At 37.5% G+C, this 17,466-nt stretch overlaps 1 long non-coding RNA gene across 2 annotated transcripts; it reads left to right on the plus strand.

Moving 5' to 3' along the window:
• Positions 1 to 209: 209 nt before the first annotated feature.
• On the plus strand, positions 210 to 17,155 carry LOC130592720 (uncharacterized). 2 transcript variants are annotated; one of them, XR_008970639.1, is made up of 4 exons: positions 210 to 627; positions 7,583 to 9,434; positions 10,875 to 11,386; positions 16,393 to 17,155. It is a non-coding gene; the product is annotated as an uncharacterized LOC130592720 (long non-coding RNA). The 2 variants fall into 2 exon arrangements; XR_008970638.1 differs by lacking the exon at positions 210 to 627 and having other exon boundaries at positions 5,381 to 9,434.
• Positions 17,156 to 17,466: the final 311 nt, after the last annotated feature.

Below are 17,466 nucleotides of genomic sequence, written 5' to 3' on the forward strand. Positions count from 1 at the left end.
CCCAGCAACAAATAAATTAAGAAACAGGGAGTGCAAAAGCCATGTGCTTCAGTGTTGAGGTAACTGTTCATTAGGAGCAAGGGAAGCAGAGGGTTTTTTCAATGCAGGAGAGTTACATTTTGCATTAGAGAGAGTTTTTCTGAGCAGAGGTTCTAACACCTCAGGAGACTGTATTTTTCTTGACTTTGATAGGAGCCAATACGTTATAGATGTCTTGAACTATTTGCCGTTCCTCATTTGCCTTGGGAAGAACACCACTTTGGTGCTGGAACTTCACTCTGGGTGTAGACTTCGCTCTTGAAAGACTAATGTGTCTCACGGACAATCCAGCTTAGTGTAAAAAATCTTTTAGTTTACTTATGATTTATTTGCAAAATTATTTTTGTATTTTGTGAGTGATACAAATTTAGACTTTGGTACTTGTGCTGCTTGTTTTTTTGTGTGTTTGTGTTTAATGCAGCTGGAGGTTATTATGTAAAATGAGTTTGTTTGAATCTTTAAAGGAGCTGCCAACTTGCATTTGCCTGATTTACTTCAGCAGTGGAGGAGAGGAAGAATTCCAAACACGTCATCCTGATTTCACAAGTCTGCAGAGGTCTCCAAAGTGGACTTGTCCATCTGTGTTAGGTAGTAAATAGCACTCTACTTTTGTTACATGCAAATGCCTCTGTATGTGCACTCCCTCTCTGTATACAAGTAATCTGTAGATCCTATCTGTCTAGACATGTGTGCATACACTTTCTGGACTTAAGCCACTGAACACTAATTACGTATAAAGTATCTAAGTGTTCACACAGGCATACAAGACACAAAGAAATTTAGTTATTTTTCTTTTGAAATAATACAAACAGTAAATAATAGTTGAGCAAATAAAACTTGCAGTTCAATTTTTGTTTCAGTTCACAATGCTATTACATGGCCCTTGAAAACTGTGGAGTAAGAATGCAATGATAAATAAAAGACAATCCATCTTGTTTTCATTAAGGGACTAGTTTCTTACTACACTGCTGAAAGAGATGTCTTGATTTGCATTTGGATATAAAGATTCCTTATTCTCAAAATAAACTCAGTGTAATAATTGGGGTTGTAATTTTTATTGAAGGTGAGTGCTGGCTTCCAGTTCTCAGATGTTAATACTAATTTTGATCCTAAGAAAAATTGCTATGCTAATTATCAATATATAACTTTTTACATTTTTAGGAGCATTTCTTAATGAATGTTGAAGAGAATGACTTTCTGTAACTTCCTTGCATTGCACTGGAATTCCATGGTAGATGTAGCAGTAGCATTCAGTTCCCTAGACAGCATCCATCCACCTTAATCATGAAACTGCCTCTTCTTTCATTTTCCTTTTCTATTAATTACAGTTTTGGTTGTTTGGTGGGTTTTTTGTTTTGTTTTTTTTGTTGTTGTTTGGGTTTTGTTTTGTTTTTAAGTTCTGGAACAAATTAAAGCAGAGTGCTATAAACAAATGACTTCTTAATTAATAACCTTGATTTAGTTCCAGTGCATAGCTTGTATTTTGATGTATATGAAACATAGTGGCCAAATACTGTATAATGCAGTACAGCACTGGATTAAGAGTATTTTTAGGCATAGGTGGATTTTGTGATCCTACCACTTGAAGTCATGGTATAATGCCTGTCTTCTACATCATAGAAGCTCTTGCTACTTTGAATGTTCCTTGCATCACAAAGTTGTAGTTCAGCCTATGTTCCTCTGCCACTCTCTTATCCTTCCCCAGTGGCTGTAATTCTGTAATTGCTTGATCTGACCAACAGCATTTGAAGTCAAAATGAATGACATCTTTATCTCACATTTCCTTGAACATACGATAGTTTTCTCTGTTACAGCAGATAATTGTTATTGTATTTGCAGTAGTTCCTTGTATGTATTTAAGCATTGGAAATGTTTTTGTATTTCTAGAGTCCTGTGTGGTTGGCAAAAACTGACAGTTGCAGTTATAATTGTAGCACAGGTGCAGAACTTACCTTCTCTCTAATGTTCTTCCAAAGCAGAAAAAATATTGCATATGAACATTATTAATTCACTAAATATTCAGTGACAGTACTTACCTCATAGTTATACACATTCCTCCCAAAAATCTATTTTTATTGTGTTCACCCATCCTGAAGTGGCAAAAGGCAGGAGGGAAGGGAAAAGGAGGCTTTGCTTGCTCAAATCTTGACTTCAAAAACGATGAAGAAAATAACCCTAGTGTCTGGGTTTCCAAACCAAGGCACCAGGACAGCCAGCTGGTGGTAATTTCTAAGCAGCTGTAGTGGATGTTGTTCACAGTTCTCTGCTTTGACAGTTTTTATGCTTTGTTGTTCAATTTTGTGCATGAATCCACTGGCATCATCTTCATTGTGGGAGAGCATTTCCCTTTCTAAAGAGTTTCTGTGGAATCTCCTGCAGCACACAGAAATTGTGCTGTACCTTTCAGCTGGGTCCTACAAATTAAAGCCTCCTAGTGTAGCCAAAGCACATTCTCTTTGTTGTTGTTTTGCACTCTGTACCCATGAAGGGTCCTGGGCTTAGTTTTTAAAGGAATAATTATACTATTTAAATATTAAACATCAAAGTTCTTCTTTTGTTGTTAAAATGATATTAAAGTAGGACAAAACCGATTTGCAGTTTATGGTATTGCATTCCAGAATTGCTGGCGTTGCAGCTGATGTCCTGTTTCAGCAATATTGGCACTGCCAGGAGGCTCAGAAATGCAGACTTTAATCAAAAACTTTGAGATACACTTCAGTTAAATTGCAAATTAATCTTTCCTTGTGAACTTCCAAGCTGTTAAAAAGAGCAAATGGCTGCAGCTTCCTTTAAAATAATTCAAAAGCCTGCTTTTCATCAGCATATGATTTCAGTATAGTAGAAGTAAAGGCTGTGTGTCTTTTTCTCACAGATTGTTATTTAAGCACTATATATTAGCTTTCATTGCCCTTTTGATATATTTAAGCTCATAAACTTCTCATTGAACAGATTAAATTTACCATTATGTTGTTACTTTTTATGAATAGAATAAATCAATATCAGATATGTTGGTTTGCACTGAACTGTTTATTTTAAGGGATGTTTAAACTTTACTGAAAGAAAATAGAAGGTCTGATGCCCAGTCCTCCACTTTAAAATTCTTTATTTGGTAACACTTTGAGATACAGCCTGTCTCAACCAGCAAGTGCCACACATATCATCCAGTGATACAAGGCAAATAAAATTCCCTAACGTTCTTTGAAATGTAATATATTTTGCACTATTCCCAATATCTAGTATTTAAGTACTTGCAAGTTGTTTTGTTATTGTAATAGAAAGCTTTCATTTCATTATTAGGGAAATATTCCAGAGTAAGACTAGTATTTTTTTTTTCACTGAAAAATATTAACTCTGTGCTGAAAATGTCTGTCTGATATCTCATATATATACATATATAAGAAAATAATAAATTCTTTCAAAAGACACAGTCCTCAATCAGAAATCAAATGCTAGCAGGTCAATGAAAACTGCCTTCTAAAATGTATTGCTCAATTCTTAATATTTATGGTAGCCACAAAACTTGAAAACACCTGTTCTGCAGAGAAGTAGCTCTTTAAAATACACTCCAGCAGCAAGAGCTCTCTCTGAATTCAGAGTCAGAACTTTGCTTTGCAGGGGTTAAGTGAGCAGCCATGATTCCCAAAAAGTGATAAAAAATGTTTAGTTCTTTTAATTGTGAGGAAACAGGAGCTTATTTCACTTTAAGGCTGTAATCCTCAAATAGTCTGTACAAACCAGCTGACTTTGTCTACAGATCTGAAGTGTTCAGAAATATCATTGCGTTTATTTTGTCTTTGAATTTTTGCTTTTTTGATTGTTTAATGTATGTTTATTATTGTTAGTCAGGTGAAGTTCCACATAGACAATTGCAAAAGTATGTACAGTGGATATAAAAACTTGGAAAGTACTTATATCAGTATAATCATGTAATAACAGCCCAGACTTTGTGCTTGATAGAGGTATTTTGTTCGGATGCAGTGTTGCTTCTGTAGGCATTTCCTCACCAATAATATATGCAGTACAATCTTTAGGATTGTATTAAATAGCTAATTAAATGGGGTCAGCTTAACCTTTCTTGATGATTAGGAATAGGCATCTCATCCACTGGAAAAGCTAATTGTTTTGGGTGGAGCATCTTGTTCTTGTTTGAATCATGATCTCTGTTTACATTCACACAGCATTCATCACTTGCACCTTTTGGAAAAAAAGGGGGTGTGCCCAGAGCAGTTTTTCAAATGCTGTATAGGTAAGTTATAGAGGAGGATGCATTTCCCTTCATTCCTCTCTATGAGCAAAATAGGAAGACATTTTGAATTCATAATGCAGAATAAAAGCTGTATTTGCAAAGTACACAAAGAACTGTAGTTTGTTTTCAAATAACTTTTAAAGGCGAGTCCTCCAGGCTCATCAGCTGAACCGTCTTGTTCCTCTGTGAGCATTCTTCAGCAATAGCACTGCAGTATTTTCCTGGTAATTTTCATTCTTTTCCAATTATTATTGTTATTATTTTATAACTGTTTGTCTTTCTTCTGTGGGCTGTTCATTTTTTTGCATGCTAGTGAAAGCTTCTTGGTCATTTTCCCTGTCCTTCCCTCAGTCTGATATTTTCTGCCAGCTTTTCTTGCCCTAATGCCTTTTATTTGCTTGTTTGTTTGCTTTCCTGCAATGGCTAGATCTTAGAATCATAGAATCGTAGAATAGTTGGGGTTGGAAAAGACCTTAAGATCATCTAGTTCCAACCCCTCTGCCATGGGCAGGGACACACACTAAACCATCTCACCCAAGGCTTCGTCCAACCTGGCCTTGAACACCACCAGGGATGGAGCGTTCACAGCTTCCCTGGGCAATCTATTCCAGTGCCTCACCACCCTTACAGTAAAGAACTTCTTCCTTATATCCAATCTAAACTTCCCCTGTTTAAGTTTTAACCTGTTACCCCTTGTCCTGACACTACAGACCCTAATGAAATAGTCCCATCCCCGGCATCCCTATAGGCCCCCTTCAGATACTGGAAGGCTGCTATGAGGTTTCCACGCAGCCTTCTCCAGGCTGAACAGCCCCAACTTCCTCAGCCTGTCTTCATACGGGAGGTGCTCCAGTCCCCTGATCATCCTCGTGGCCTTCTCTAGACTTGTTCCAACAGTTCCATGTCCTTTTTATGTTAAGGACACCAGAACTGCACACAATGCTCCAAGTGAGGTCTCACAAGAGCAGAGTAGAGGGGCAGGATCACCTCCTTCAACCTGCTGGTCACGCTCCTTTTGATGCAGCCCAGGATATGGTTGGCTTTCTGGGCTGCAAGTGCACACTACTGGCTCATGTTCATTTTCTCATCGATCTTGCCTTGGTACAACCATTGCTTTTATTGCTCTTGGAGGAGTGCATCTATTCAAATGCTCCGTATGTTGTGGCTTCTGTCATCAAGGTTGGAAAGACCAAAAGGAGAGACTGCAGAGTGACCTTCTGGCAGTTTTTCTGTCTTCCCTCCACTCTGCATTTGAGACTTAGGAGTTCTTCTGATCCTTCTTTGGGAAGGACTCTATAGCTCACTCAGAAGTGTTCATACTGAAGTCTGGTTTATTTTGATCATGAAATGTCATTATGGTTATAAACTGCTGCTTTTCAGGAACAAAATGGTGTGATTATGGGTGATCTGTGAGCTCAGTGTTCCATCGTCCAGAGAGCAAGTAGCATACAAGGAATTACTAGAAAAGAAATAGAGAAAAAAACATGAGGAACTTTCTGATACTGCTATAAAACCATCATATATCTGCATCTTGAGTCCTGTGTGCCTTAAAAAGGATGTTAAAACAACAAAAGCTGTAGAGAAGGGCAACAAATGCAATCAAAGATACAGCAGATGTAGTGATTGTGAACCATATCTGTGTTCCTTCTACAAAAGGCCTTGAAGCCATTTAAAGTTATAACTTTTATGCTATTCATTTTCTGATTAAAATAATCTTCTGTAAGTGATTTTATGATACATATAAATATTATGTTTAGCAGTCTTCATGGGTGAAGTAAGGCTTTTCTCGTAGGCAAGGGGAAGGCTATGCATGCAAATTTGGATTCCTAATGCATTTCTATTAACTCTGCACTTACACTCCAACAGAATTAAGGAAACCTGTATTTTTAATATCTTCTTTTTTATCTGTTTCTTTATCTTCTCATTTCATTTCTTGCTTCCTTATCTTTCTCTTTATTTTCTTTTTCTGTGGGTATATTTTTGGCTGCATTTTTCTCTTGTATTTGTTTCCTTTGCCTTGAACTTTCTCCCAAATGCCTCAGTTTTGTTCTTTTTATCTGGACCTGCATATACACATTGAATCATCATTTTGCTCTCCTTCCATTTCTACTTCCTTTCCTCTTCTACTCCAGTATTTATATTTTCCCCTTTCCTCCCTCATGTTCCCATTTTTCCTCAGCATTTGTTGATGTCTCTCTTTCCCATGTACTTTCCTGTCTTTCTCTAGGTATTTGGTACTTTAGCTCGGGAGGAAGGACTAAAGAGGGACTTGGGCCTTGAACTTTTTCTTGATACTGCAAAACTGTGTAGAAAGTACCTTAAAATTGTGGGGGTTGGAGTATTTCCTAACTGACCTGTGGCATGAGGATGACAGAGAAAATAAAGTCCTGTTTAGCAAATCTAACTTCTCCTAAAAATTCAGGCTCCATCCTTCCAGCTGGGAACAAGATAATATAATGGGTTGTTACAAGCTGTTAAAATTTGAGACCAAGGAGGGGGGAATAGGCTGAAGTTATTCCATGAATTGTTCCATTCTTTGTGAGAGGCTGTTAAAATAAAGCAACAATATAAAAGATGAGTTATATACAATTTAATGTAAAGCTGTTTGATGTCATTATGATATTTCTTCCTTGATTGTCTAACATTTGTGTACTTCTAAAAAGTTTTACATTTTTTGGTTCTTTCTGAACATTATGAAAATTGTACTGAGAGGAGTAAATTCATCTGCATAAAATTGACTGCAAAGAGCAATTAGTCCTTCATTAATATGCAAATTTGGTCCAGTGCAAATTCATCTATATATGAGGCTTAAATATGCAAGTCAGTCTTGCTGTGCGAGAAGCCCAGATGCTTTTATTTACTTTGAAATTGAGGGATTTGGTTAATGATGTTGTTGACAGGAAAACTTGAATAAATTTGATGATCACCATCTTTCATATTAGATGAGACCCACGGAAAAAAAATTACCAAGTAAAATACCAATTTTATTTGGTGATTTCCTATTACCAATCTAGTAATAAAATGTAAGATACAAAGTAATAGAGTTAAATTTCCTAATGTAGTTATCCTGAGACTTAAACTGTTCCCCAAAGATAGAACCATTTTTCTTAAACTTTGTTTTTCCAGAGGGTAAAGACATCTACATAAGCTGTATGAATAATATACTGCCTAGAGATTTAATATTGGAAAGTTAGCTCTGTTGCTTGTTTCATTTGGAGAGAGTATATACGCCTGGGAATTAAAAAACAGGAGCTTTGGAAATGGCTGTCATCATCATTTTCCATTAATTATCTGTAGAGTCTTCTCAAGACTTTAGTGTTAAGGCTTTTTCTGAACTTGTGGAGCCGGACTGGAAGCTGTCTGAACACATGGTCATTTATATTTGGATCACCTAAGTTAAGTAATAAACATTTTCTTAAATATCTTTAAATCTTTCCATCCCTCAGTAACACAACTTTCTTACTGCTGTCACCCAACATAGATTGGCTGGTCTTGCCTCTTTCCTTCTCTCTGTGCTTCTGCCCCACGTACCATGGTTCTTTTGGCACATCCAGGATTTCCCTGGTTTTGCCCATTGATGCCACAGCAGCTGTTACTTAGTTGTGTGTGGGTAGGGTTGCCTTTGCATTTATTAGTCTTGTTTCATCTGCATGGAGAGGGTGTCAGATGTTATTCCTCCTGGTGTTTCTTCCTTTTTCTTTCTCTGTAGTTCACTCAAACCTTAATTTAGTTTTGGCTTAAACAACCTGGTCTTTGACTTCTGCTGTGCAGTCTTTATCCTGGACTCAATTTGGTTTTCTCTGTCACCTGTGACACTTTCAAAATAGAAGGGGTATGTAGTTTAAATGGACTGAACTCTATGGCAATTTATAAAGCTCTTGTAACTGCCCAAGGACAAGTTAATAGATTATGCTGTTTGATTCCTCTGACTTCTTGGCACAGCTGTTTGGGGTATAAATCCTCACAGTGGTGAACATTTAGTTTCCAAATATTTAATGTGCTGTGCTAGGCAAAAAGTTTATAGGACAATGTTAAGGAAAAAAGAAAATCTAATGAGACGCTAAAATTGATGTGCTTGCTCACTACATGGTGCAGTCTTGCAGGTGAGTCCAAAAGCAGGAAAATAGAAACAGATTTGAATATTTGGGAGGAGAAGGGGAGGAGTCTGTTAGTCTTGTAAAGGGTCTGGTTATTGTTCAAAGGAATCTCCTTTCTTACACTGAAATAAGGCATTGACAGCTGTCGGAAGGCATGGTATAGAGGATATACTTCCAGTACTTAATACTTTAGGAGGTGAAAGTTCAAAACCACAACATCTTCTGAGACTTAAATAGTCTTTGCCTTTGAGAACACATAATAGCTGGACAGTTTCTAGTATTGTTCAGTGCCATCCACAGTGTTCTTGGTTTTCTGATCTAGCTCCCAAAAGAAGGAAAATATTCATTTTCAAATATATGAACAGTAGGCATCTCAGCACAACCTGAGGTTGTCTCCTATCAACTATATAATCTTTATATTCTAGATTAATAAACACTTCAGCCTTGGAGTTTATTAGTCCAAAATATATTTATTACCTTATAAATTCAAACCCCCTCCAGTTATCATCTAATTAAATTGCAACACTGTGCATGCTATCTTTGGGGATGTATTAATAATGAAATTATCTTGTGAAACAGTAATTACATGCTTTGTGCATTCTTTTCCATACTTTTTTTTTTCAGTGTCTATGTGATGATTGGGGCACACAGTACTCCATTGTTCTGAGCTCCTCCAAACTCCATACTTATCCAAGGATAAGCAGGCTTATTTTTTTCCTCTTAGAAAAAGAGAGAAAAGTTTGTGCGTTTTTGTACTTGGGAAGGGGAAGGACCAATATCGCTAGGCTAGGAACAGTTATGAAGCATGATTGTGCAAGTAATTCTATATCATGTTTTCTCCTCGCTCTTTGACTTTACTCAGGAATAAAAACTACTTGCAGGATCTTTTCTGTAAGGCAGTTCTTACTGTAGTTGCCAAAAGTGAAGATGACCACTTTATTTGCAAGAGAATATTAATTTATAGGCCTTCACTGGTGACGTAGAATTGAATAAAAGGAAAATAGTCTTAAAGCCTTCCTCAGGAGAGAGATTTACTTGCAATTTTTTCAGTGGTGAGTGTACTTACTATGTTCTAATTTGTATATGTATTGGCCCTATGGGTGCTTGTGCTTTATCAAGGTTGTCTTCCATCTTCTCCTAATACACTGGGTGATTGTGTATTGATAAGATTTCTTTAGCTCGTTTTTTTTCCTGACTTTACAGAACAAGGTATTCAGAATCCTGGCTAGCATGCACTTGCCCAACAATGAAAGAGGCACAAGTGACAAAATGGTTTGCACATAACTTCCATGTATTTTTAAGTAGTTAATCTCTGTAGTTCAAGTACATGTGTTGAGCAATAATCTGAGCATATGATTCTTGTTGCCATGGGCTCCTGCTCTACCTGACAGAAGTGGAGTTTCATTCTCTGTTATACTTCCAGATGCTGTAATCCAGAGGCTTGTGTTTTCAGCATCCATGTGTTGGTGGAACATATTATATAGTTGATTTTATATATATATATATAGATAGAAGATTACATAGTTGATAAGAGACAACCTCAGGTTGTACTGAGATGCATGCTGTTTATATATTTGAAAATTAATATTTTCCTTCTTTTGGGAGCTAGATCAGAAAGCCAAGATCACTGTGGATGGCACTGAACAATACTGGAAACTGTCCATATCAGCATGGCAGATGATATGTCTGCCATGTCATCTTGTCATTTGTATGGCCTTTTGGTTGTTTTGCTGCAATTACTGTGGCTATGCAGGTGTTTGCATTTAGAGGAAGGGCACTTTCCATCAGTTTCTTCACTGAATCTTTTAGGTCTTTCTGGCACAAGAGGTGTTTTGCCTTGTCCCTAGTTTTCTATCTACAAGTTCTACAAGCACTGCAGCCTTATTGAAAAGTTATACCTTTGTGAAATGTGCTAATCCTCAGACTATATCCAGAACTCAACAAAAATCAGTTAACCTTCCAGAAAGTTCTTTATTTAAAGAAGACCTTTTTTGACTGTGTTAAAACTCTTGATATGTGGACAAATAGAACCATTTTATACTGGTCAGATCATAGAATTCTGTAGGTATTTTGTAATTTTATATTAAGTAGGGATCATTCACTTCATACAAAGGGTTTTGATTCAACTTGCAGCTAGAACTCCACTCCTACGCTGCACGTGCAACTTAATGCTTTACTTGTGTTTTGCATTCATTCTGGTGAAGGTTTTCAAGCCTTCTGTGTTTGTACTCTTCTATTTCACTGCAGAGTCCCACAAGACTTCTGCAAACAGAAAGGCCCCCTATGCTGCCCCACTAAATTGTTTGTCATTGATATTTAATTTGCAGATTTTAAAATGAGACACCATTATAATGTTGGGTTTCTTTTTCCTGATGTGAATAAGTTCAATACAGAGTACTTGCAGAGATATATGTTGTCAAGCAATTGTATCAGGTGAAACGTATTGGGTTTCTTTTTCTTTTTCTCATCCCCCCACCCCCTGTATTTTGCAGTAATTGTTTTGAGTCTCTAAGTTCTCATTTTATGGAAAACATTATGGCTGAAGGTATAAAGAAGATAACATTAAGGATTTTGCTCACTTATGATGATTACTCTGGAAACAAACGCAACTCAGGAGACAAATGTTATGAGCTACCTGTAAGTTCTGGTCCACAGAACAGGTAAGGAGCCAGGGATACTTCTGAACTTGCAAATGAAATTTATCCTCAATGTAACGGTTGAGCTCGTTGTCTGCTGCTCTTTCTAAACGTGAAGTAAGGAATGAAATGCTCATATATTCTATATAGAACAGCTGACATGTTTTATGCATTCCTGTGTTTGCCTAAAAAGTCATGGATAATCAACTTAATTTGATGTGCAAAATACAATGCATGGATGAATTCTGATACATATCCCTCACCATGTCTGCGCTGTTACGAGAGGCAAAAACTTCCAGAAAAGAAACAGCAATGAAAACCTTCCTGATAGTTTTCTCATAATTTTTTCTCCAAGGACATACCTGTAGGTGGGTTCTCCAGTGTTTGTTTTTTTACCAACCCTGAATGGCTGTTCTGTATGTGTCAGTTATTTTCTCGTGGTCTGTCTTCCCCTATTAGAAATCAAACCTACCTTATCACTTCAGATGTTTAGTCTCTATAATCTGAACTAGGAAACACTGACACATTTCCCTTTTAGACTTTTTAATAATTTAAATGTATGTTTAAAATATTTTTTTAACCCCCATGTTATTGCTGTTGTGAAGCAGAACAGGCAGGAACCAGTAGCAGAGACAGATGTGACTGTAACAGAGGTTAGCATTTTATAAGTAATACCCTGGGTGTAATGAGACTTCTGGTCTTAATTAACTCTTCAAATGTTTTTAACACAACTGTAGTAAATAAGTTTAAAATCTAATGTACTTGCACTAACCCTATCAGTTTACTTTTTGCCTTGCTTATTTTGGATGACAAAGCCCCAGATTTGTCTTATTTTTAGAGAATTTCTCACAGAATAGAGTATATATAGTTCTAGCAAAAAGGGAAATTTGTATGGGCAAAAAGGATGAGTGATAATCCTGATGAGGTGGGGGTGTGTGGAAAATCAGCCTGTGAGGTTAGATTTAGTTCTATATTAGTCTATTCCTGCCTTGGAAATCCATACTTTTGCCAGAATATCCACCAGCATTAGGTAGACTGACAATTGGTCATAGGATTTCATATCCTTTTGGTTGTTGTGTGTAGTTGGTGTATCCTTTTGCTGGAAAGAAACAGCTGGATATTTTCTGTCATAATGTGACCAATCCACCTCTGTTGTTGTCATTTTAATTGCTGTGGCTGTTATTTTAAGTCCTCTACAGAAGGTCTTTGTAGTGACAAGCGAACAGTTTACGCTTCATAAGCAAACATAAAGAATGCTGCTGCTAATTGGAGAGGGTGTAATGCAGTTATGATTCCAGCAACATTTAAGTTACAGTGTTAAAGGACATGGTTTTACTTGTGTTTATGTTGCACATAAAATTTTACTCAGGGTGAATTTGGTGGGGAAGATTTTATAACAGGAAAGACTAATTCCAGGATTAGGGGGAAGGGAGGGAGAGAGAGAAGTTTAATTTTTCTAGCCCGCATATACAGTATTAAAGATCAGCATTTTATTACTCTTTCTGTTTATTGTAACTGTTAATTGCTGGCTTGTGGAATAACTTAGCAATGAAAATGAAAGGACTGTCACAGCCTCAGAAAAGCTCACTTTTCCCCTCCCTGAATAACTGTAGCCACAGTGTTTCATGTTGAAGAGGACTCTTCCAGAGTCACCAGTTTCCCAAAGGAGGTTGTTAGTAATTTAGTCTTTGGGTTTTTTTCCTAGATATTCTGCATGTGGTAGCTGCAGATCTCCCATCTTCTAGAAGTTTGAAGAACCTTGTTTTAAACCTTCCTTTTTTTTTCCTAAATTACATCTCCATGGAATACTTGACTGTGGATTAATAGTTTTACAGTTATATAGAATCATAGAATAGTTAGGGTTGGAAAAGACCTTAAGATCATCCAGTCCAACCCTGCCTGCCATGGGCAGGGACACCTCACACCAAATCACATAATCCAACACTGTCCACCCTGGCCATGAGCACTGCCAGGGGTGGAGCATTCACAACTTCCTTGGGCAACAGGCCCAAGATAATTTCCTCTTCATGCTTTTCTTTTGTTTGTTTGTTTGTTTGGGGTTTTGTGTTTTTTGTGGGTTTTTTGTGGATTTGTTTGTTTGGGTTTTGGTTTTGTTTTGTTTTTTTTCCACTTACATCTCTCTTCTGAGGCGACAAAATGTGTGGAACCTCATTTTGAATAGTCTTGGGAGGGCTAAATGTGCTTCCTTTTCCAGTTCGCTTGCTAGCTTGTTGGGTTTTAAAAGATACAATTTTTTAGCATCTAAACAGGAAGCCACAGCTATTTACATGAGAAGAATCAGAGACATGACAGGGCTTCCCCCCCAAACATTCTCTATGTAATTGCTGAAGGCATTCCAAGCCACTCTAAGGGAGTGTACTGTCTGCCAGTCATTATGCTCTGCTTGGAAGACCATCTGTTGCACTTCAAACATGTAAAGGTCTGCTATCATTTTTTGCACCAAACAAATCAGTTTCTTTGTCTGACATGCTGTAGCTCTTCAATGTGGACTAAAGGTAGTTTCAATTGCAAAGTGCAGAATATTCTGTTTTGTTACACTATAATAGAAAGGCATTAATCTCAGATTTTGGAAGACAAACATACTGATTAAACTAATTACAATGCCTTTCAATAATTTCAATTTATTTGGCAACAAATTGTTAACAACACAAAATCTGAAATATATTTTCTCTTAACTCAGCCAGAAGCACATTGTAAGATTTTTGCTTTTGGTGAACGAACCTTTCCACTGTAGGGGTATCCAGATTTAATAGATACTGACATCTGAATTAAATTACCTTATTTTAACTGAATTTCTTAACTAGCTTATTTTTATCTGAAACTAGTAACTCAAAGAAACTTTCAGTGGTAAACATAGAGACAGCAGCTAGAAATTCTAGAACCTGTGTCATGCTAAGCATACGTCCTTTATGACGATGTAATACTTGGTTTTACAGTCTCTATTTACATGGGTTAACGAGAATCCCGTCCATGAGTAAAAGGTATTAAACAATGATTTGTTTTGTTTTTTCCTGCTGCAGATTTAAAGAGTATGTATGGTCATTAATCTCAGATTGGAGAAAATAAGCATTCTGTTTTCCCAGCAGCAAAGTTCTGTGCAGAGATTTCCAACCAGGGAAATACATAACAATTTCTGTCTGATCAGGGAGTGGTCTTATCTTTTCTCTCTCTCTTCTCCATACTGCATAGCAGCTAATGTTCTGGCCAGAAGTATTAATATGTTAGATCTTGAATGTCAGTGGCCCCCAAGATTCTGACAAGACTATTCATGTGCATTCATACGTCTTAATCAAAGCTGACACTAAAGAGAGCAAGAATTCTTATATTCCTCTTTTTATTGCCGTGCATTAAACTCACATCTTCTCTTGGAGACCTCTGCTAAAAATGACATATTCACCATCTGAAAAAAGCATTCTTGCAAAATCTAAACAAAGCAGCTGAAGATCGGTATGGCACAGAGCAGAGTCTCCTGTGGAAGCTCCCAGTGCAAATCCAAACTACACCACAATTATAGACACCTTACAAATGCTGTAAGATAAATACTAATGGGAAATAAGTGGTCCCCCAGTCTCATCTCCCATGGGGGCTTTGCTGTTGTCATTTTTAATTACAAAGTAAGTGGTCTCCTAATTTCTTGAAACTATATGGAATGTCCTCATAGGAATGCTTGGATTCCAGTGACTTGAACTCATTGTTTTCTGAGAAACACACACTGCGTAAATATATTGCTGTACCGTCTATTCTGGACATATTTCCATACATACTTGCAGTATGGAGCACAGTACACGTGTGGTTAACTTTGCAGTGATCTGATTGTATTGTTAAAGTCAGACATTTCTTTATAGCTATGGCATTCTAAATCTTCTTTTTGAAACTGGTAGCAGTGAGCAATGCTGACTAGGTGGCTCTGGGCATCTAGCCATTTTTAGGTAGTGTAATTTGTTAAAAATTATCTTTCTTCCCACCCAAATCCCCTTGAAACCATTTGGAGAAGAGAACTGTTGAACAGTTGCCAATAGTAAGTCCTGCTGAGACCTCTGTATCCTCCTGACAGAACTGTCGGTGCCAACTGGAGACTGACTGGCATAGGTTTGAACTCTCTACTACTTGATATATTTGCTTCACATGGACCAATTACAATAATTACCACCTCTGTAGCTGGAGTTTAAGCATTCAGTCCGCACTTCCTACCTCAGGTTGTTGGCAATATGTTCAGTCCTGTAATCTCAATTTTCTTTGAACTAATTAAGTAGAAAATAAAGACTTTGGAAAATGAGGAGAGTCTGAATGGCAATCAAAAGCTAAATAATGTCACTGTTTTTCATGTTGCTATTGCTCTTCAGCTGCGTTTCTTTCATTTTAGTCTTTACTTCTAAAAGGTAGCATCTTCTTTTAAGTTTGTCCACAGAGGTTTACTGGGAGATGCAATAGTGGAGTATCTTTTAGCATGAAAGAACAAGCGTTATCAAGTCCTACCTCTTGTTTTGATATTTTTCAAAACAGAATTGTTCCTTTCCAGATAAATACTTTTGACTAAAGGGGAAAATCATCCATACATCCCTTACTACTTTTGGCTAGATGTTTCAATGCAACTATGAGAGAGAGTACGATAGAACATTAATGGCCCAGTTCCTAAGGAGTCTGTTTAATTTGATGCAACGGGGATCATCTCACCCCTGCCCCCACTACTGCTGTACTTCCAAGAGAGCAGTTAATTTTTAAATGGGATCAATAGCACTTTTTTTAAACTGGTGAAGTTTATATTAGAGAAGGATGACAGTGAGATTGAGCACAAACTCACTGACTGTGTCTTTCCTAATATGAATGCATTGTGCAGTGTATATACTGAAATTCATATTAAAATTTCTTCATGAGGTTCCCTCTAGGGAAAGGAAGAGAGAAGGAAAAGGCTACATGTGACAGATGCTAATTATGCAGCTTAATGCACTTCTGGAACTTGCAGAGATGAGAACTACATAAGAACCTATCTAAAAAATAGAAAGCATATTTTCAAGAGCATTTTTTTCCACCTTTTTTTATCTGCCTCCTCCCCACTTTTTAAGGAGGCTTTATTTCCCAAGTAGCATGTAGAGTTTGCAAAGGGCAACAAGTTATGTATCGGGTCCAATACAAGATACTATTGTATATGAAATGAAAGGGAATGACTCTTAAAAATCTCTAGTTCATGTGTTGGTTTTCTTTCCTCTTTTGTCAATATTTTATTCTTTATCCCATGTTTATGTTTACAGGAAAAATCATGTTCTGCACTTGTCTGTGCTGGGATCCTATATAAGTGTTTATGATGACTAATATGTAAGTACTAATGAAGCAGATCTCAAACTGTATTTTACAGATAAGTAAACTGAGACACAGAAGCCGGGTTCCTCCAAGCTGTGAAGTGAATCGATGCCAAGCCCAGCGTTAGACACTAGATTAATCCTTTCTTCCAGAAGTCGAGCTGTGCGGTTTCAGGCCAAAGAAATGGATTCTCAGTGAGTGAAGATTTGGTGTCATCCTGAAATCAATGGGGAAATGCAAGGGTACATTTGCTGTGCATCAAGCCCACCCTGTTTTGTTGCATGGGATTTCTGCTCCCTCTCCCAAATCTCAGTTTTACCAAAGGATAATTTTTCCTCTAGAGGGAAAACCATACCAGCTCTTGTGCACTAATGCCAAGCGCTGCTTTCTTTTATTTCCTTTGAAGCACTGGATTTCTCCTTCAGGAGGTGGTGTGACTTAATGTCGTCTCCCTGCGCAGCGAGGTAACCGCTCTAGTGACCAAAGCAGTGTGCTGAAACTTGGGAGGGCCTTGGTGTGCCCCTCGACACCCCTGGCAGCATGGGGCGAATTCTCCTCGCACCGCAGTCCTCGTCTGCAGTCGCCACAGAGAAAACCATCTGTTCCACTTGGAAAGGGGTTGGGTTCCACACGCCCTCCCCCCCGCATCCCGGCTCCAGCCCCAGCTGCCGTGTTTCGATGAGCACTGAGGGGATGAGTCTCCTGTGTTAAAAATACTCTGGTTCTATTTGGATAAAAAGAAGAATCTTCCTTGCCTACACTGCCACACAAAAATAGTCTTAGTGTGAGTAAATCTTCAAAGTTCCTCTTGGTGAAAATATCTAGCCTTGCTTTTTTTTCTATAACTTCTCATATAAATTTATTTATAGAATGCCCTTCTTTCCTCCTACTCTACTGCAGAAGGTTGCCACTCGTCTCGTTCATGAGTCCTGAAATAAGTTGCAGGGCCTTTGAAACATCATCATGTTGCATAGTTGTGATGCAATGTGCTGCTGTTGCATGAATGTATCATATTTTAATGTGAATGTCATGTTAGCTGGGACATTCACGTCTACCTTTACTTTAGGCATTTTACACTGGTTTGTATTTTCACTTTAACTTTGCAGTCAAAAAATTCTGTATGTAGTAA

This window comes from Pezoporus wallicus, unplaced genomic scaffold, assembly GCF_028554395.1.
Source record: "Pezoporus wallicus isolate ANWC-B61680 ecotype Strahan unplaced genomic scaffold, APGP_CSIRO_Pwel_v1 contig_8856, whole genome shotgun sequence".
Taxonomy (NCBI): Eukaryota; Metazoa; Chordata; class Aves; order Psittaciformes; family Psittacidae; genus Pezoporus; species Pezoporus wallicus.